Source organism: Phascolarctos cinereus, unplaced genomic scaffold, assembly GCF_003287225.1.
Source record: "Phascolarctos cinereus isolate Bilbo 61053 unplaced genomic scaffold, phaCin_HiC Scaffold_9;HRSCAF=440, whole genome shotgun sequence".
Lineage (NCBI taxonomy): Eukaryota > Metazoa > Chordata > Mammalia > Diprotodontia > Phascolarctidae > Phascolarctos > Phascolarctos cinereus.
Window position 1 is genome coordinate 37,716,293 of NW_027556402.1, and position 17,140 is coordinate 37,733,432.

Below are 17,140 nucleotides of genomic sequence, written 5' to 3' on the forward strand. Positions count from 1 at the left end.
CAACTATACTTTTCAAATCCATTTCAAATGAGACAAAGGAGAATGGCTAAATGGGTGAACTAGACTTGGGGAAACCCACTTTTTCCTGGAGTAGAGGAGTGCAAGGAGACATGTAAAACCATCTCTTTACTAGATTTATGCAATCAATATTTCACCCAGCTCCTGGTTTGTGCAAGGATCATTCTCCATTGTTCTACCACAGCAATCACTGAAGCCTCATGTGCTTGTTTCAAACTCTGCAGTTTGCTGTCTCTCTACTCTGATATTTTCCTCCTGTTTGATTGTAATGACTTCCCGCTTCTTCTGTCTGCTTACTAGCAATGGCTTCCTGATTTTCCTAACATCTGCCTGGTCAGCATCAATAGTATTGTGGATATTCTGCCCCCAAGTCTTTTACAAGGCCCTTAGAGGGATATCAAATAAAAGCTATCTTCCATTAGGAAGCTCCATGGTCCCATCTATACCCACCCTTGTCCAAGCCTCTGTGGGTTGGACCTAAACATAGCTTTTCCTAGACCTTCTCATTTGCTGACTTGTCATACTCCCTCCCCTATCCCATCATCTCCAAGTAAACTAAAATCCAGCCAAGGCCAGAGGGAGGAACTAAAGAGGAAGAAAAGGGTGCTACAGAGATTTTAGAGTGGAATTAACTTGACCAGGCAAAGCAGAAGTTAAAGGGAAGTCAAAAACCGCATAAGATCTATGTATTTAAGAAATCTCACAGTACAGCTGTATCATTTCATGGATAAAGAACCCAAGGTCCAGGAAGGTTAAGGGATTTGCCCAAGATACATCAGACGAAAAGTCTTAGAGGCAGGAATTGAGTTCAAGTCCAATTGTAGAAGTAGCTAGTTGGCTCAGTGGATAGTGTGTCAGGCCTGACATCAGGAAGACTCATCTTCCTGAGTTCAAATCTTGCCTCAGACACTTACTACCCGTGTGACCCTGGACAAGTCACTTAAGCCTGTTTGCCTCAGTTTCCTCATCTACAAAATGGACTGGAGAAGGAATTGGCAAACCATTCCAGTATCTTTGCCAAGAAAACCCCACATGGGGTAACAAAGAATGAAGAGTTGGACATGGCTGAAATGACTGACCAATAACAACCAATACTAGAAACAATTATCTTCCCTTCAATAAAGGGTAATTATCAGTCCCACTCAAAGCATTCTAATGGAATTTATGACAATTCAAACTGAAGAAAAATAGCTCTTTTCAGATTACTGTCATTTCTCTATTTTTTTGTTTTGTTTTGTTTTAGGCAATTGGGGTTAAGTGACTTACCCAGGGTCACACAGCTAGTAAGTGTGTCAAGTGTTTGGTCTGAGGCCGGAATTGAATTCAGGTACTCCTGACTTCAGGGCCGGTGCTCTATCCACTGCGCCACCTAGCTGTCCCCTATTTCTCTATTTTAAAACAGTTATTAGACATGTCAATTAGGGGACAGTATTGTCATTTTTTTGTTTTGCTTTTTTGATCTAGATCTCTGATTCTATTGATAAAAACAATTCCCAATGAGAAAATTCCCTCTACAAATGCAGATAACAATTATTCTGCACCTTACAGTCATCAAGAATTGTCTAGGGCCCAGAAAGTACAATTGGCTTGACCAGTGTTACATAGGACTTGTACACAGGGCTTCTTGGGTATTTCTGCCCTATGCCATTTCCTCCCTCCCCTTCTGCTCGTCCCTCCTCTCAAATCTATCTTTCCTAATTTTTTTGCAATGATCTTGCTTGTGCCTAGAACGATCGTTCTTTCTCTTGCTTAAAAAATCCCCTCTTCTGTAGCTCATTATCACCTAGTGATTAATATTCAAACACCTTTCCCTGTTATTCAAGAATCTTGACAATCAGTGTCACCCTACTTTGCTATCCATATCTCTTTTTCCTCTTTCTCACTTATGCTATTAACTTTCACAGACTGGAAGTCCCTGGATATCATGACACCTTCCCACCTCTCCTTTTGTTCACACTCTTCCCAGCACCTAGAATGTTCTGGTAGGCCATTTGTGAAATTTCTACAGTCCAATTCACACGTCACATTCTTCATGAAAACTTTTCTAGCCTGCCCCCCCCATTCTGATCATCTATCCCAGCCCCCACATTTGGTACAGAATCTTTAGTCTTCAAGTTTTACCAGGCATTTTGTTAGTTCTGTTCTAATGAACTTAACCTGCATTATTTTATATCATATTACAGATAGGTAGATAGATAGACAGATAGACAGATAGATAGTTAAATAGATAGACAGATAGATAGACGTACATATACGAGATGTATGTGTATACATATACATGTCATGGTATATCCCTTTACTAGACTGCAAACTTTAGGAGGTCAAATTACTGTGGTGTATCACCAAATAAGTAGTATAGTCTATATATATTCAGTCCATAATAGCTGTTTACTGAATTGAATTTACCGTAGGATGGATCAATTTCTGACAGATTTTATAACTTTATTTTTACTATCCAAAGCTAATTTGTGTCTTATTTTAAAGCAGATATTTTTCTTGGAGAATCTCAGATGTGATTTTCAGAGAAGGAGAAAAAAGAAAGGCTCCTATGTTATTTATTTTAAATTGTAAAGTATTGCAATTGTAAAATTATAATATCTTTTAATCCAGGTATATTTGTATGTATGTAGAGGTTTTTTAATGGCTTTTTTGTCCTCATTGTCATCAGATTTCTTTGTCTATTATAACTCTTTTTAGCTTTCATTAGAAAGTAATTCAGATTAATTGTACAGTTAATTTATGTATCTATATATGTACATGTGTTTATATATACACGTATATAAAATCATCTATATTTTTCCATTTCTAGACTACTTGTTACTAAGCATTATTAGCTGCCCATAGACAGCTAAGTGATGCAGTTGATAGAGTGTCAGGCTTGGAGTCAGGAGGACATCAGTTCAAATCCAACCGTAGACACTTAATAGTATATGACCCTGGACAAGTAACTTAACCTCTACTTGTCTAGGTTTTCTCCAATATAAAATTGGGATAATAACAGCAGTACCTTCAGAGTTGTTTTGAGGATCAAATGAAATAATGCCTAGCACATACTAGGCATTTAGTGACTGGTTTTTCTTCCTTCCTTCTTTCCTTCCTTCCTTTTTTCACTCTTCCTTCTTTCAATCCTTCTTCCCTCCCTCCTTTCCTTCCTTCCTTCTTTTCTTCTTTTCTTCCTTCTTTCCTTCCTTTCTTCCATCCTTTCATGCTTTTTTCCTTTGCATTCTTCTTTCCTTCTATCCATTCATCATTCCTTCCTTCCTCCCTCCTTCCCTTTCTTCCCTTTTTCTATCTTTCCTTCCCTCCTCCTTTTCTCCTTTCCTTCCTTTGTTCCTTCTTTTGTTCCTTCCATCCCTCCAGCCTTCCTTCCTTACCTTGTTCATTCCTTTCTTTCTTCCCTCCTATTACAAGACAAGTGAGAATGGTTAGTGGCGAGGCATCTGGCTGGGTGAATTTGAGCAAGCCACCTAATGTCTCCATTCTCCAGGAAACTCTGAAATTAGAAACTGAAGAAGAGTTACACCTCTTCATCAGTAGAGGGAGTTTTCTTGCAGATGGTTTCCTAAGGGTACCTCTGTAGGGATGAAATCATAGGTCAATCAATCATTTCATTAAAACAAAAGGACTTTACATGAAGTGGGGAGAGGGAGAGAGATACCACATTTGTAAATTGACATAAGATAAATATTAGGTAATTTTTAGGCATTAACACCTGGAAGATCAGGAAAGACTTCCTGCGGAAAGTGGCATTTGAAGCGCATAGTGGATAGAAAACGAAATTTAGAGTCAAGACCTGAGTTGAAATCCCGCTTCAGATGCTTACAAGCAATGTGACCCTGAACAAGTCACTTAGCCTCTGTCAGACTCAATCAATGGAGTAAACTGAGAATAATAATAGCACCTATCTCCCAGGGTTGTTGTGAGCATCAAATGAAATAATACATGTAAAGTGAATTGTAAACCTCACAGTGCTATATAAATTTTAAATGTTATAAATAAAACTAAGGAGTCAGTGAAATGGAGGTAAGGTAGGACTGCCTTCCCAGTGTGGTAAGACAAAAGTACAGAGCCCAGAGGTAGAGCTTTATGTATTAGAAGGAAAAAAACACGGGGAGGAGAGCAGTTCAACTGGACCTTATAGCGCCTAAAAGAAAGTGAAATACAAAAATAACATGTAATGAGGCATAAAAACTAAGGTCAGGCAAAGTTGTGAAATGTTAAATGCAAAAGTATGAATCAATCATTTATTATGTGCCAGGAATTGCACTACAATCTGTGGATACCAAAAACAATCAATAGCAAAAGCAGCCCCTGCCCTCAAAGAGCTCACATTGTGATGGGAAAAATAACATGGACATAAACTGCGATGTACAAGATATATACTTAGTATGTGCAAGGTGACCTTAGAGAAGAGGGTACTAGTAGCTAGAAGAACCAAGGAGGGCCTTCTGCAGAAGATGTTTCATGAACTGTCTTGAAGGAAGTCAGAGATTTTAAGGGTTGGAGAAGAAAAGAGACAGCAGCATCCCCCCAGGAGAGCAGGAATGATTTCATTCTTTGTCTCTATATCCTCAGTCCCTAGTGCTTAATTAGGGCTGGGGAACCTGTGGCCTCGAGACACGTGTGACCCTCTAAGTCCTCAAGTGTGGCCCTTTGACTGAATCCAAGCTTCACCGAACAAATCCCCTTAATAAAAGGATTTGTTCTGTAAAACTTTAACTTAGTCAAAAGGCATCACCCGAGGACCTAGAAGGCCTTGAGACGCAGGTTCCCCACCCCTCTCTTAGGTGTTTATGTCTTAATTTATTCTTCTAAATATAGGACACCAGGAGTTTAGCAAAGATAAGGAAAGACTAGGTTGTGATGAACTTAAAATTACCAAATAAAGGAACTGATATTTGATTCTGGAAGTAATAAAGTTACTGAAGTTTGCTAAGTAAGAGTAATATGGTCATACTTACACTTTTAGGAAAATCACTTCTCATAAAAGGGGTAAGGGAGAGTGGAGAGTTAACTATGACATTTGTAGAGATATGAATTTTTTTGAGGGGATGATTGGGTCCAGTGAGAGTTGTTTTGGGGGGGGTTTTCTTTGGGGGGGGAGTTTGTTTTGTTTTGTTTTAAGAATGAGAACATCTTAGTTATATTAGTGGATAGAAGAGAAGGTGAAGATAGGAAGAGAATGAAGATTAAAAGCAGAGAGTAATGATCATGTGAGAAATTTGCTAAACAAGTTGGAAAGATAGGGAATAAAGGTTTATGTTGGTCTTGGTGAGGATTACATCTTCAGGGGCAGCTAGGTGGTCAAGTGGATATGGCACTGGCCCTTGATTCAGGAGAACCTGAGTTCAAATCCAGCCTTAGACACATAACACTTACTAGCTGTGTGACCCTGGGCAAATCACTTAACCCCACTGCCTAACCAAAAAAATTTTTTAAAAGAAAAAAAAATATATAAAAAAAACAGGATTATATCTTCAAAGACTAGGAACAAAGGGAGGAGTGAATGGGGTGGAGTGTTAATAGGACTTTTGAGAGATGAGGAAGGAAAAGGAAGGGAACTCATATCTAATGCTTTCCAGTTTCCTGGTAAATTATGACATAAGGTCATCAACTGAGAGGGTTAGAGGTATTGTGGGAAGATGGGATTTGGAACAGCCTCCATCAAAAGTGGGATAGATAACCAATTAGGGAGGGCTATAAGGATAATTTTCCTGCAGTGAGAGCTCAATTGAGTTTATAGAGCTTAACTTAATGATGAACCCAGTCAGAATGATTGTGTGACTTGATTTAATTCTTTTTAATAGCATGTGAGTAGGAGTGAAGGAAGTAGAGGGTGGTAATAAAGATGATTTGGGATAAAGATTCAAGATTATAGTATAGTGTAGAGTTGAATTGGAGTATATATTAGTAGAGCTGAGCTAATGACTTTTAAAGTATGCAAAATTGGGGCAGCTAGGTGCACAGTGGATAGAGCACTGACCCTGGAGTCAAGAGGACCTGAGTTCAAATCTTACCTCAGACAACATAACATTCAGTAGCTGTGTGATTCTGGGGAAGTCACTTAACCCCAATTGCCTTATCTAAAAAAAAAAAAAAGTATGTAAAATATTGACAGCAGCACTTTTTGTAATAGAAAAGAACTAGAAATAAGGTAGGTGGCCATCAACAGGAAAATGGCTAAAGAAATCATGGTACCTGAACCTAATAGAATATTTACTGTGCTGTAATAAATGATGACTGTGATAAACACAGAAAAGTATGAAAAGACATACATGACATGATGCAATATATAATGAGCATAGCCAGGAAAAGAGTGTACATAATAATTAAATCAATGTAAATGGAGAAAATGACTAGCAAACAATCAAAGATGAATGTTCTGAAACTATAAAGAACAAGCTTTGTCCCAAGAAATGGATAGATATAAGAAGACACCTTCTTACTATCCTTGCATCTTTGAAGAAATGGGAGGAGGGCACTGTGAGTATGGAGTATTTCATACAACATCAAATTTTTTTAATGTATTGATCAGTTTTATTGACTTTCTACTTCTTTTTCTTTTTTAAAAAAAATGCTTTGCTATGAGCAATAGCACTGGAGGGGAGATGCAAGGGGAAATCTAAGAAATGTAAAAATAAAATCACAAAAATCTATTTTTAAGGAGTACATGATATAAAGGACAGGATGCTGAACTTGGAAATTGGAAGACATAGGTTCAAATCCTACCTCATTTAATTAGTAGTGTGATCTTGCACAAGTTGTTTAACCTTTCTGTGTCTTAGTTCCCTCAATTGTAAAATAAAGAGATTGGGCTCAATGTTTTTAAAGTGTCTTCCAACTCTAAAATTTAGGATCCTATACAGAGACAATTATTGTTGAAGACAGATGGCTTCTGAGTTCCTTTCTAATGCTAAGATAGAGTGAATTTATGAATAACAGCCTCCTAAATGATTTTCCTTAATTCTCTTTCTCTCTACTTCAATTCATCTGCTACCAAAATAATTTCCCAGTGCACAACTCTATTTATGTCACTCATTTGTTAAAACACTTTTTTTTGGATTCCCATTGGCTACCAAATAATATCCAAATTCCTTTACCTAACATTCCACAGTCTGACTTCTATTGTTTTTGATTCCTTATCTATTCTATAAAATGTTAGGAAATCCTACTTTCCTACTCCCCTTCTATAAGGACTTGAATAGCTTCACTAAAGAAACCACCAGAGAGGCTCAAATTCCCTGAGTCACCAGGTCAAAGTTGGGCTTTCAGTAATCATGGAATGCCCATTTTCCCTCTTTAGGGAGTTTGAATATTAACTAGCCACCAATTCCCTAGTCATTTCTCCCTTCCCCTTCGCCAGCATGAATAAGCACTAGCTCTCAAGCCTTGACCTGTATAGCGAGTCCTTCTACCCCTATACTAATGCCTAGTCCTACTTGACCCATCCTATAGAACTTGCTACACTTTACATGTTTGAGGAACTGAATTCCATTCGGGATCCCAGCAGATCTGACCTATGTCCATCTTCCTCGACCTCCCCCTTCTTATTGTATTTCCCATCAATGCAATTTGTTCTAAACTATGCTTGTTATTCTCCCCCTTTTAAGTCTGTTTCTTCTTACAACTTCACTGTTTTCTTCAACAGCACTGCTTTTCACTGAATTTTCTACTTCAAAACCAAAGTTTCTACATTAAAACCAAAACTTTTCTCCTGCAGTATGGCACAATGGAAAGAAGGCTGGATCTTGATTCAGCGGATGGGTCTTCAGTTCCTGTCTCTGACATTACCTGTGAGACTGTGGGCAAATCAATTCATTTCCCTGGGCTTTAGTCTCATCATCTTTAAATTAGAAGGCTATAGTAGACGACCTCTGAAGTCTCTTCCACCTCTGTGATCCTACAACACATGAGTCATCATATGCAATAATTTACTAATTCTTCTTCTATAAAACGTGATTTTCCCCTTCTCTGTTCCCACTACCATCAAGGTGACCACCAGGTCATTGACATTATACCATTCAAGACAATCATTAACACATATAGGCCCAAATGAACATGGCAGGTGTGGTAATCCAGAAAAATCTCTGATTTGGGGGGCCTAGTCTTTCTGGTAACATGATGCCTTCTTCCAGTCTGGCACCCCTCTTGGAAACAATTCCCATATCTGAAATTTCCCTTGCTGAAAATGTTTAGCTCTCTAGCCAATTTAATCAGTCAATCAATAAACATTTATTAAGCATCTAGTATGTTTTAGGCATTGTGCTAAGTGCTGGAGATACAAAAAGGGGTAAAAGACAATTCCTTCCCTCAAGAATCAGAGAGATGACATGCAAGAAAATATATACAAATCAAGGCATATATCAGATAAATAGGGAAAAAATTTATAAAGGATAGGCACTAAAATTAAGAGTGGTTGGAGAAGGCTTCCAATAAAAATGAGACTTCAGCTGGGACTTAAAGGAAGCTGGGGAGGTCAGTAGGTGGAGTGAAGGAGAGAAAGTGTTTCAGCCATGGGAGCCAACCAGAGAAAATGCACAGAGTCAATGGAGGTCCATACCACTGATCGAGGAGTATATGTAAGGTGTAATGAGGGTAGAGAGGTAGGAGAGTACTATGGTTTGGAATGTCAAACAGAGTATTTTGTGTTTGTTCTTGAAGGCAACAGGCAGCCATTGGAGTTTGTTGAGTGGGAGTGTGGTATGTGACATGATTGGACCTGTACTTTTTAGGAAAATCACTTTAGTGGCTGAATGGAAGATGGTTTGGAGTTGGGAGAGACTTGAAGTAAGTAGATGCACCAATCGGCTATTACAATAATACAAGTGTGGGGCAGCTAGGTGGTGCAGTGGATAGAGCATTGCCTCTGGAGTCAGGAGGACCTGAGTTCAAATCTGGCCTCAGACACATAACACTCCCTAGGTATGTGACCCTGGGCAAGTCACTTAACCCCATTGCCTAGCCAAAAAAAACCCCACAACAACAACAAAAAAAAACACAATAATACAGGTGTGAGGTGATGAGGACCTGTACTAGAGTGGTGGCTGTCTGAAAGGAGAGAAGGAGATGTATTTGAGAGATATTGCAAAGGTGAAATCAATATGCCTTGGCAACAGATTGGACATGGGCAGGGGGGAGGGGAAGATATTGAGAAGTAACTCCTATTTTGCAAGCCTGAGTGACTGGAAGGATAGTGTTACCTTCTATATTAATAGGGAAGAAGAAGGAGAAAGAAAATAAGTTCTATTTTGGACATATTAAGTTTAAAACACCTACTGGGCATCTATTTTGAAATGTCTGAAAGGCAGTTGGAAATGTGAGATTGGAGTTCATCAGAGAGTTCTAAGTAGGATAGGTAGATTTGAAAATCATCAGAATTGTTAATTAAATCCATGGGAGTAGATGAGATCACCAAATGAAGTAACAGAGAGAGAAAAAATGGAGAATAAAGCCTTGAGGATTCTCACCTTTGGGTTACAGGAAGTCATCTAAAAGAGGATCCACCAACTATTCTGGAGAGCAATTTGGAACTAAGCCCAAAGGGCTATAAAACTGTGCATACCCTTTGACCCAACAATGCCACTTCTTGGTCTGTATCCCAAAGAGATCATAAAAATGGGGAAAACCCCACATGTACAAAAATATTTATAGCAGCTTTTTTTGTGGTGGCCAAGAATTGGAAATTGAGGGAATGCCCATCAACTGGGGAATGGCTGAGCAAGTTGTGGTATATGACTGTAACGGAATACTATTATGCTATAGGAAATGATGAGCAGGCAGACTTCAGAAAAACCTGGAAAGACCTATATTAACTGATGCTGAGTGAAGTGAGCAGAAGTAAGAGAACATTGTAACAGCCATGTTGTGTGATGGCTAACTTTGCTATATTTATCCCTTCTTACCAATTAAAGGATCTAAAACAACTTCAGAAGACTCACAATAGAAAATGTAATCCAATGTAATCCAGACTATGGAGTCTGAATGCAGATTGAAGCATGCTATTTGTTCTCTTTTTTCTTTTGTTGTTTTGTTTTGTTTCTTCTTTCTCATGGATCCTTCCATTGGTCCTAATACTTCTTTACAACATGATTAATGTGAAAATATGTTTAATATGAATGTATATGTAGAGCCTATATCTGCTTGCACACTGTCTTTTGGGTGGGGAAGGAGACGGAGAAAATTTAAAACTCAAAAGCTTATGGAAGTGAATGTTGAAAATTAAAAATTTTTAATTAATTTAAAAAAGAAAATAAATAAATAAGTGAATGAATGAATAAATGAATGAATAAATAAATAAATGAGCAAACAAACAGAAAAATAAATAAACAAATAAGGATTTAGCACAGGAGACAGAGCAAGGATGGATGGTTAAAGAGAATCAGAACCAGGAGCGATCGGTATCACAAAATCTTAGAAAGTTGATAGTAGCAAGGAAGAAAAAGTGATTAGCAGTGTTGAAGGCTACAGAAATGTCAAGGGAAATGAGGAAAAAGAAACATTCTTTGGGTTTGGAATATAAGAGATCATTAGTAACTTTGGAGAGAGCAGTTTGGGTGGAATGATAACCAGACTATAAAGGGTAATAAAGAGAGGTTTATGAGAGGAGAGAAAGTGGAGGCATCTGTTGTAGGTGGTCTTTTAGAGAAATTTAGCTACAAAGGGCAGAAAAAGATATAGTGTGATACTTAGTGGAGATGCAGGATTAAGTGAGGGTTTTTTCCAAGATGGGGGAGAGATGGGCATGTCTGTAGGCAGTAGGGAATAAGCCAATATACAGGGAGACATTGAAAATAAGTGAAAGAGTAGGGATGGCAGAAGGGCCAATCAGAGGAGACAAGATGAAATAGGAGCAATTGAACAAATAAGAAGAGAGGTTAGCCTTAGTAAGGAACAAAGCTATTTCATCATGTGACACAGAGGTGAAGGAGGAGATAGTGACAGAAGTCATCTGAGTGATAAGAGATGAGGAAGAGGGGAGAAGAGGAAGTTTACAGCAAATGGTCTCATTTTTTCCTGTAAAATATAAAACACAGTTCTTAGCTAAGAGAGTGGAGGCAGGGGGAGCCATGGGAAGTTTGAAGAGGGATGAAAATGTTTGGAAGAGCCACTGTGGACAGTGAGATAGTGAACTGATTAGAGAGCTATAGTAGGATTACCTCACAGCAGTGAGAGTCCAGTTAAAGATGAGTAACACAAATTTGGAGTGGACCCAGTCAGAATGGTTGCATGATTTTCTCTACATTAATTCAGCAGCATGTGTATAGAAGCAAAAACAGCAGATGGTGGGAAAAATAGAAAGCTGAGGCTTACCTGGACACAAGCAACAATATAAGAGGCATTCAGATTGAAGAGAGGAGGACAGTGTACAGCTGAGTCACTAAGGAATGACATCAGAGGTAAGAAACCAATCAAATGATCCTCAAAGACAGAGGCTTTGAACAATGCCCACAATCTTCCTGGCACAGCCTGGACAAGTTTAAAATCTAACAGGGAAATGTTTAAGAAAATAAGTAAAAATACATTAGAACCCAGATAATGTTATGTGGCTTTCTAAGTCAACACAAAGGCTGTAGGGATCCGTATGTATGGATTCGTGGCCCTAGTTTTTTTTCAGAGTTTGACACCACTGCTCTGAGACCCTGCTTCTCTGTATCAAATACCTGGAAGCCTTCTGGACCACTGAGTAATCTTCATATGTGAGATTAACCCAGATAGAGCTATATCAAACTGAGCAAGAGGTATAAGAACTTCATATGCAAGCTTAGTGATGGCAAGGACTTTCATTTTTGTCTACATTGCCAGAGACTAGCTCAGTATCTAACACATAATAGTTATTTGATTTTTAAAAAATGCTGATTACTTGGTTAATTTATTGAGGTTTCTCTTACTGAATCATTTATTCCCTCTCATCCCACTGTGGACTCAGGATGATCTCACCCAAAATCCAGATTCCCCCTGGCCCTCAGATGTACCTTGGAGATCTGGTTGGATTCTTGTTTTGAGAGTGATGGTGGTCCTCTTTCCTTGTCCTCCTCCTTATGACCACCAGGGTGTGTCATATTAAATGGGGTAAAATGAACCCTTAATATGAGAGAGAGAGAGAGAGAGAGAGAGAGAGAGAGAGAGAGAGAGAGAAGAGATGAAGTAATGCCTAGGATTACACAGTCAGGCTAAGACATAAATAGAACCTGAATTCAAGTCATCCTTACACAAAGGCAAACCCAGGGCTTCTTAACCTTGGCTTCACAAACTTTTTTTTTACATGATATTTTGATAACTGTATTCCAATCTCATTATTTTCCTTTATAATCCTATGTATTTTATTTATGCATTTCAAAATATCATTCTGAGAATGGGCCCATAGGTCTCAGACTGTGCCAAAGGGTTCCATGACTCACCCAAAGCTTAAAAATTCCTGTAGCCACTGCAACATACAGTTTCCCCAAAATAAAGGCTGCTTTGCTTTCTCTGCAAAATGTCTAAGTCACTAATAGTAGCTAATTGTGGTGGAAAGCTAACTAAAAATGGAGAAGTAAACAGTGTCATGACACAGAAAAAAGATCCCATACTTTCAACACATGTTTGCTAATGAACCTGTCTGCTATCACATTAGGCAGCACCCTCAATTTAACTGACTATGGAACTCCCATGTGGGAAACTCTTACCAATGCAGAGTGGCCTCTAGACCATAATTAATAGTCTTAGGAAGTTCTCTGGGGTCACTAGGAGGTTAAGAGACCTGTCCAGGGTCACAGACCTAGTCCATGTCAAAGGTATTACTTGAACTTGTCTTCTTGACTTTGAAACCAGTTGTCTATATACTAGGCCTCTCCCTTTAGTATCTTTGCAAAGAGAAACCCAAATGGGATCACAGAGAGGCAGAGACACTGAAACAACTCATCCCAAAAACAAGAACTCTCATGTAACCACACTTTACATTGCATGGATGACAAGGGGAAATCTTGAATTGGATAGGTCTATACTGAGGACATTAACTGCTTTAGAAATAACCTAAGGTCACCCCACCCTTACTTAATCAACTTCTTTCCTCACCAGTTTGAAAAGTAAGAGAGAATATAGAATATCTCCATCTTAATGCTCTCACACTTTACAGACCGTGAGTAGAAAAAGTACCTGCCCATCATTAGCTATAGTCTGATAATTTTCCTGTATTTAAAAAAATGCCTTCTTCAGTTTTTAGACTCCCAAATTACCAAGACTGCAGAACCTACTCTTGCCAAGTGGTACAGAATTTCAGTCAGTCAATCAGCAAGAATTTATTAAGCACTTATTATGTGCTAGGCATCGGGGATACAAATACAGCACAAAGAAATAGCCTCTGCCCACGAGAAGCTTACTACATTCTAGTCAGAGAAGATAACACATACGAGAGACCTGAAAAGCTAGTGGGCGTGGGGAGAATGGTGGCAAAATCCAGAGAGTCCAAAGCAGGGTTGGGAGGGAAATCAAGTATGACCTAAGGTTCCTTCTCAAACTAGAGGCTCCAGGATAAATCTGCCAGAGGGAGAAGTGGGTTTCAAGGGGTGGAGGGAATATATGATGATAAAGACCAGAGAGTCAAAAACAGAACCAGGAGAGGTACTCTTTTACTTCTTTGCATGAAATAAGTGATTTATTGCAAAACTAGCTCTAAGAAATAACAAAAAAAAATTGCATTTACTGCTAATGAGATATATATATATATATATATATATATATATATATATATATATTTAAATGTATAGATAATTAATCAATTGGACAGCTAGGTGGTACAGTGGATAGAATTCTGAGCTCAGAATCAGGAAGACTCATCTTTCTGAATTCAAATCTGGTCTCAGACACTTACTAACTATGTAAACCTGGATAAGTCTCTTAATCTTATTTGCCTCAGTTTCCTCATTTGTAAAATGAGTTGGAAAAGGAAATGGAAACCACTCCAATATCTTTGCCATGAAAACCTGAAAAGGAATCACAAAAAGTTGGACATGACTGAAAAATCACTTCAACAATAACAATTAATTAATCAATAATATTTATTAAGTACCTACTATGTTCTAGGCACCATGCTAAGCACTTATAACTGATAATAACTTGTGGGTTATTCCCTCCTTTGGTCTGGGGATTCTTTCTATAGAACATCTAAAGGAAAATCTTAATGAGCACAAGGCCGAAGTCCAAATACTTCTTCCTTGTACCCACCCAACCAAGCACACAGCCAATATCTCTTGGATTCCCAAAGAAGGAAAGTAGGAAATGGTTTCTCTAGTCTTATAATACCTCTGTTGTTCACATGATTACCTGAAAGTAGCTTGCCTCACCCTGTCCTGGATTTTCTACTTTTTTTTTTTACCTTAATATCAACCTAGATCCCAAGGCTCTGGATGGTATTTGAGAACTTCAGTCTATGCAATATTGAGTTCCTTTCCTATAGACTGTAAAATGCCAAGGTATATTTACTGAATTATAAAGCATCTGTTCTTGCCATAGAATTCTGAACCATTGTTTATGAGGGCAAAAAGTTAGTATTTAATAGAGCTGAGAAAGATAGCCAAATCCAATAAGTACATTTAGAATAATGGTTAAGACTCTTCTTCTGGGGCACGGACAAGATGGCAGAGTAGAGAAAGCACAACAGCTGAGCTTTCCCAACATTCTCATTCAAAAAACTTTATTACCTCAAACCAAATTCTGGGGCAGCAAAGCCAACAAAAGGTTGGGGTAAGACATTTTTCCTGCCCAAGACAACTGAGGAGGGCAGAAAGAGAGATCTGTGTTACTGGAGTGGGAGCTTGCTTGGAGCCCACATGGGAGCAACACCAGCAGTGGGCCCTGGAAACAGCAACAGCAGCAGCAGCTTCAAGGGCCCTCAAGAAAGAGATGATAAGGAGACTGAGCATCTAGTCAGAAAGAGATTACAAACAACCCATATTCTAGCAGTGGGACTAGGCGCCGTTTAGTAACTCCATTGCCTGTACTGCCTTCTAGGTCACAGTCTAAGGATAAAGAGAAGCACTTGCAGTTGCAAGGGAGCAGGGGCTATCAGGATCAGGGATCCTTCCTGGGTAAAGACCAGAGCACACCCCAGGAGATCAGTGATCACACTTCTCCTCAGATAACACCATTTTGGAAGAAATGAAAATTTCCAAACTCCCAGAACTAGCTCTGAAAATAGTCATGCAAAAAAGCCTGAAGCTTGGGATAGTGCCTCTACCAACCCCTTCCCTCAGTCCTAGGAACACAGTCCAACTTTAGCAAGAAATAGGTAGGGAAATTAAGCAAATAACAAGAATAAAAAAAGAACCTAACCACAAAAAGCTACTTTGGTGACAGAAAAGGTAAAGACACAAACTCAGAAGAAGACAAGGATGTCAACACAGCCACAATCAAAGACTCAAAGGAAAAATGCAAAAGCCTAGAGATATGCTTACCTGTGAATCTGCAAATGAAAAAGCAGCCTCTTTATAGATGATCAAAAGGAATGTCATCTCTCTTAAAAAGGCAAATTTGAATTTGGCTTTCAGTCTATTGCTAAAATGAACTAAAGAAAAAAAACAGTTGTACATAATTTCATTAGAAAGCTTAATCTATTTTTCCATAATTCTTTTTAAACATTCAGATAGGCCTTTTTAAAATATTTTCTCAGCTTCCTCTCTGGATTCTTATGATTTTTTGAGCATTTGTTGAAATGATTTTTCTTCATATAAATTGGGCTTTATCCCCCATTCTGTGTGTTGAGCTACAAAGCTCATAGTTGTGTTAACATAAGCCTAACCTTAAAACACAAATGCTGACCTCTAGTAACTATGTCAGTTGCTTATAAAAGAACTATACAAGCAGGATAAATTCATTTCTGTTTGTTGTGTCAGAGCTTTATGAAATAGCTAGTAATATTGCCACTTTCAGTTGTGTTAACATATGCATTCAGGAATTTCATTTTGGAATTAGAGAAATAGAACAAGAAACTCAATACCATCAGATTTCCTTAGGTAAGATACCTGATCTGCTAAATGGAAATAGGAGCTTCTGTATTATATGAAAACTTTCCCAGACAGGGAGACTCTAGCAAATATGGTTTCAAACACTCAAAAGTTGAAACAAACAGTATCTCTTACATGTGCTATTGATTCATCAGAGATCAATGGAGAAAGCTAAATATAAGTATATTTAAAACACTAATACATTTCTAGTTATTCACTGAATATTATTTCCTCCTTACTTTTTCTTCCAATAAGAGATGTTTCAAAATCAAAAAACAACCAAGTACCCTTCTTTTTGTTTAGATTTTGTCCATATGCTCATTCAACTTAAGATGCTAATATCATTACAAGTAGAAGGTGCTCAGGACTTAAGTCACTCCCTGCTGCTTTGTGAGGTGAGGGGGGTAGGGTGGAGCACTTTGAAGTAACTTCAGTTCAATCCAATTAGCAATCTTTGATAATAATGCATTAACTGGTATCCAAGAGATTCGGATGTATTTCAAATTCCATCTAAATACTGTCTATTAGATCATGACTGAGTGACTGGAAAGAATAGAGCCAATTGCCCACTTGTATGCTATTTATTAGCTTTTTCTTTCTAAATCACAATTCAAAGAAAACTAAGCTATTTTGTTTGAGCTTTTTTACACATTGATATTTTATGTCCTTAAGTATATAATGTAGAGTGCCTCAGTAATTTATTTTTCTAATATTTGAGCCAGAAGCAAAGACATTTCATTTTAAGTCATGGTTTCATTGTTGTAATAGAAGGGATTTCACACCAGGAAGCAAGATGGCAGAGAAAGCAGTAAATCACTAATAACTCTGCCATATTCACCTCCAAACAACCATAAAACAGTGCCCCAAAACAAATTCTGGAACAGCAGAACCAGCAAAAAGACATGGTGAAACAATTGTTTAGCCCAAGAAACTTGGAAGATTGGCAAGAAAGATCTGTCTCGCTCAAAAGGGAACACAATCCAGGGCAGGAAGCACCCCAGCAAGACCCACCTCAGCAAACCAGCACTAGATCCTGAGTTCTAGTGTGGTGGAGCAGGTAAACACCAACACCAGGACCAGCATAGCCAGAGGAATGGGCAGACTCCATGCCTGAGAACCACCATGTGCTTCAACATAACTCT